The sequence below is a fragment of the Palaemon carinicauda genome, chromosome 1 (genome assembly GCF_036898095.1).
Source record: "Palaemon carinicauda isolate YSFRI2023 chromosome 1, ASM3689809v2, whole genome shotgun sequence".
NCBI classification, from domain to species: Eukaryota; Metazoa; Arthropoda; class Malacostraca; order Decapoda; family Palaemonidae; genus Palaemon; species Palaemon carinicauda.
Genome location: NC_090725.1, coordinates 309,981,572 through 309,987,127, shown reverse-complemented (window position 1 = coordinate 309,987,127; position 5,556 = coordinate 309,981,572).

The following is a 5,556-nucleotide window of genomic DNA, read 5'->3' as shown; positions in this document are numbered from 1 at the left end:
AAAAAACGCTGATTGGTAAGTAATGATGTTGACTATGCAGTTATTCCTTATAGTTTGAGCCATCTTCAGAAGTAGTGCTCTATGATTTACAGTGTTATGTGCCACCGTGAGATCGACTGAGACTGTACCATTGATTTACATATATAAGATTTATTGCATCAGGTTTAATCCTTGACTGCAGCAGGATTGACCGGGTCTTGTACTTCACGTGTATCGCACATGCTCATGCAATGTAAAGGTATTTCTGTTTTTTGTATATTATCATTATCGCTCTCCCCTCGCATTGATAACCTGTATGCTCTTGAATCATTGTGTTTGAATTTATGGGCCCTTTTTGACTGGAATAAGTTGTATATATACTACTAATCCGCCCCAATAAAGTTAATTGCATTCTCCTAGCTTCTCAATTATTACCTAACTGAGCATCTACACCTTGGTGACCACTGGAGTGATCAGCTTCCTCCTGCCCTCCCCCTCACAGCTGTGTCTTACTGTTTGATGATGCCTCCCTCAGACACCGACTCTACTGTCCTTCGCCAGCAGAGAAGCGTTTGCTTGGTTCGCAGATTACGTTCTCGTAGCGATCCCCCGGACACTTTCCGGGAAACCTCAAAATTGGCTGTGCGAATAAGGAGACACGCCAATAACGTAGAACATCCTCAAATCATACCTTTTGGAGCAGTATTCACCATTGCCAGCTGCCTGCATAGTGAAACGTTTTGAGCCCTCTCAACAACCATTGGGTACCAAACTGCCGCAGATGGCTCTCATCGCAAAGTAAATCTACTTCACGCCTTTGCATACGGCACCTAACTGAACCTGTACACGCTGCTATTCCCATTGTCGATATTTTGCCCATGAAGGACCTGATGATCAAAGTCGACACCTGTATGGACAGCCACTTCAACACCTTCAAGACCTCCACCAACGCCAACACTAATGGTGGAGTGGACAACTATTTGGCATCGAACGAAGCTGACGTTTAGGTAGTAGGACACAGACGTCCATCCCGTGACGTGGTGGGTCAGTGGCAAAACTGCCCACCACCCACCACTCGTACACTCCCCAATGACCGACCTGTACACCCACTTCCTGATGCCTATAAGCCATAGTTATGCTACTACTGCTCCAGATTCGGGGCTGCTTTGAAGAAATGTGCAGATTGTTGTCAGTGGCCAAAAAACTTGTAAGTATGCCTTTACTTTTGGTAATGGCCTCCCCTGTCACTAATCCTTTCTTTTAACAAGATGCAGGTGCGGGGGTTCAATTTTTGTTGGGCACGGGTGCTTGCCGTTCTCTTCTGTCAAGGCCACTCTCTAGGACAAGGCCTAGTCTGTCTAAGTGTGCCGATATCCAACTGGTAGCTGCCAGCGAATCTGTGATACCCAATCATGGTTATGAAACCCTCACATTATCATTTGGTAGCACCAAGTATAATTGGAAATTTCTTGGGGCTCACTTGGTGCCAATACTCGGTGCGGACATCCTCTCACATTTCAAACTCCTTGTTGGTGACGCTCACCATCGGTTCGTTAACTCTGATTCGTACACCTCGATACCTCTCCTTCTAGCCCTCTCAGACCTCGCTCTCTACATCAGCGCACCCACGGATGCATTCGCCTACCTCCTCACGTCATACTCGGAAGTCTTCTGTCCAGAACTTCATCAAACGCCATGGTTCCTTCTAAACATGGTATTTATCACCATATCAAGACGACGGGGCTCCCAATGCTTTCCAGATTCAGAAGTCTTTGACCGTATCCTTTAGCAGCCTCTAAAAAAACGTTCGCCAAAATGGAAGAAAAGCCTCAAGCCCATGTTCATCACCCTTACTCATTGTCTTCAAGAAAGATGGCTCTTTGCATCCGGGTGGGGATTACAGATGCCTAAATATACAGACAGAACTGGATCACTACCTCCTGCCAAAAATTGCCAATGTGATTACAATGCCTTTGCAGAAGCCTAACTAAAAGATCCAGAATACCAAGCATGTAGGACATCCTACACATCCCTCTGTTGGGAGAATGTCCATCTCGACGACTCCAAAGCCATCCTCCTCTGGGACGTCAGTGTATGTAGACCTACACCATGGATACTTTCCCCTTCATGGCCTTTCACATCTTTTGTGCTGTTTTACTGCAAAACTACAGAAGACAAAGTTCATTTGGCATGTCATTACTATGGATACTAAGGATTGGGTCTTCCCCTGTACTTCAAGTCAAACCTTAAAAGTATATCGACACACGGATTTAGGAGTGGGCACCTTTGCTCAACCTCAGTGGCACTTTGCCCACATTCATTTCAATGTTGTAGGTCTCCTACCCACAATACAAGGACATTGTTACCTTTTTACTGTCATCTACCGCTCCAACCATTGGCCTGAAGCACCTCCCTCGGAAACTGCAACGTACGTCTCGTGTACATTTGATCTTTTGTTCTGTTTAAAAAATATAGGATCCTTTCTGTTGTTATGCCATCTAGGCTGACCGGCTTCTCAGATTTGAGGTGTTCCATGGTAGCTTTTAGGTCTTCTAAGGTGAACAGTGGGAAGTTCCTGTCACCGTCTAGAATGATATGATATTACGGTCCATGTCTTGTGTCAATGTATTTAGGTAACCCCGCTCTTTGTTGTGGGGCTTGCCATTCAGGAGCAGTTAGGGTGCTACCTATAATAAGTTGGGGCTTCTTTTCTGCGTTCAGTTTAACAACGATTGCATAGGCCTTTTTGTTGTATGGGCCATGTTTATGGAAGTTATGACTTTGTGCCAGCATTCTTTTTTTTTATTGCTGGTTGAGGCTAAAGTATCCTCATCAAGTTCCACAGTACATTCAGCAAAGGGATCTTCGTTATGTGCCTTGATATACTAAGTGTACCGCTCTTTTGATTGTTCGTTGAGATCTGCGATGTAGTATTTCTTGCAGCATCTAGGGATGTGATTCATTGAAACCTCCCGAACTACTGATTAGAAGTCATTGTAGTGGTTTGGGATGATATTGGATAATAGAAATAACCCTGGTTAAGGGAAAATCAAATTTAGTTTGTTATATAATATATTCATTTATTCCTTTATCATATGTTTTTATATACTTACAATAAGATACAAAAATTCTCTTCGAATTGAAAATATATTTCTTAAGCTTCAGAGGTTGAGGGAATTGTTTGACAAGTTATTTCCCATTTGCATATTTAGTGAGAGTATTTTGCTAGGTAAAATATTCTTTATTAATTTTCATATTGGGTATAGTACGTTTCATAGAATTTCCCACAAGCAATGTTTTACATACTTTTAAAAATTTGGTTTTAATTTATTTCTTTGGACTATTCTGCCATATACGAGAGACGAAATTTTGTGTTATAATGAAATTAAAATAGTAAAGACTTCACGAAAAAGAGAGGATGGAAAAAGTTATGAATATAAATATGTTGAAATTCTCTGTGGTACTAAAATTAAGATAGTAAAGGTTTCACGGAGAAGAGAAGTAATGAAAAATATATGAATATGAATAAGAGATTATGAGCTAACACTGCATGGTTTTACCTATTAATTTCTTTTTGTGAATATTCTCACGTTCGACTCGTTTATTACCATTATAGACTAGGAAATTAATTCTATATAATATGATTGTTTTAACCGATGTTTTTATATTTTACTTCCAATTTTCTCTGGCAAAGAAGTTTAGAAAATATTGTTTTTATTGAAATTTATTCCTCGTCTGGACACAGACGTTGTGCATAATTCGACGCAATAAGATTGTTTTAACTAATGTTTTTTATATTTTACTTCCAATTTTCTCTGGCAAAGAGGTTTAGAAAATATTGTTTTTATTGAAATTTAATCCTCGTTCAAACACAGGGTCGTTCTTTGTGCAATTAGTTTTCCTTCGTTCTTTATTGGTTTGGTGACCAAAAAATCTTTGCTGATTCTCCCACAATTGGATTTGCCTTTATTTCTTATTTTGCTTTTCGTTTGCTATTGCCACCATTTTAGAGACTCCCTGGTAATTCTATAGGGAAAAAGGCTTAGAGAGAGAGAGAGAGAGAGAGAGAGAGAGAGAGAGAGAGAGAGAGAGAGAGAGAGAGAGAGAGATAAATTGGTGTTAGGTGCACTAGTAACTAGAAAATAATAAGAGAATTCAATTCAAGGGAAGATTTGACAGTAATCTCAATAAAGAGAAGTTTTCTAACCAATTCTAATTTACCTTTTACCTCGCTTTGATATAATGACTTTGAATGTATTACCCAAATATTTATATATAAATTGATGAACAGTTATTTAATTCATTGAAATATGATTTTGATGATAATAAGAAATCAGTATAATTACTTTTATTATCTAAAAATAAGTAATGGGACTAATTTTCAGCTCTGATAAAAAGTAATCAGTATGATTAATATTATTATCTAAAAATAATGAATGTAGATAATTTTCAGCACTGAATTACGAAGATGAATACAGTGACCAGGAAAACGACAGAAAAAAATATAAAGTAAAGGCAATGAGGAGAAAATATATTGCCAATGAATTAACGAGGAAAAAGGATATGAAGAGAAACAGATCTCGTGTGAAAAGTGAATCAGAAATAGTCATACACAACACAGCCATCCCAACACCTTCTAAAAACATAAGACACCTCACACGTCCTGAACTGTCTACCTAACTACGCCATGACTCCTCACTGCTGGGAGGAAGGGCGATGGTGGCTGATACAATACACAAACATACGCTACCGGGGTCTAGGCGGTGTCAGGCAGGGCAGCCGGTCAGACTACGGTCCACCTCAAAAGCCAAAGCAAAGTCCTTCAAAAGAAGGCAACCGTGTTACCCCATACAGATGGGAAAAAGGCATGCTAATAGAAGAAGAAATAGTGGAATATAAGCTTGGCAGATATTCAGCGTCGGGAAATAAAGGAACAAAAATATATTTTAAAGGAGAGAAATGGTTTATATATTGATTCCTAGAACCTGAAGTTAAAGTGATATATATACTATGTGTGGAAATATTCAGTGTTACATCCAGATGAATTGGAACCCCATGTCTCTCAACATCACATATGTCTTTACCTCCCTTCTCAGGGAGAAGAAGGACATTGCTTTGAACAAAAATAGAAAATGATCAACCTCTGCAATAAACTGTAAAATCTCATGTTCAGGCATCTCTGAAGAGAGCAAAACTTCCAATGTAGCCAACTCCCCAGTCCCACTGAAGTGGGACCCTTGAAGTCTACCCCTACAGGATCTTCAAGAGGATCTTAGAGTCAGAAAAGTCAACAACTTAGGTGACACTCTGAAAGCTCCATTCTCAGGAAAGCAGACTTCTATTAACCCCTTGTTTAGGGAAGCACACACCTTGATGCACCACCTAGAGGTGCCCTGGTCACACCAGATAGAGAAGACCATCCAGAAACTAGAAGCACAAGTTTCTGCATCCAAAGACTCACTGCAAGCAGCTCGTTTCTTGAAGTTAGTTCCTCCTGTCTTTTTGAAGCAGGGATTTCTACGTGAAAGAGGAAGCTTATCCTTTCCCCTTTTCCTGAATCTGGGATGTCAGCGGAAA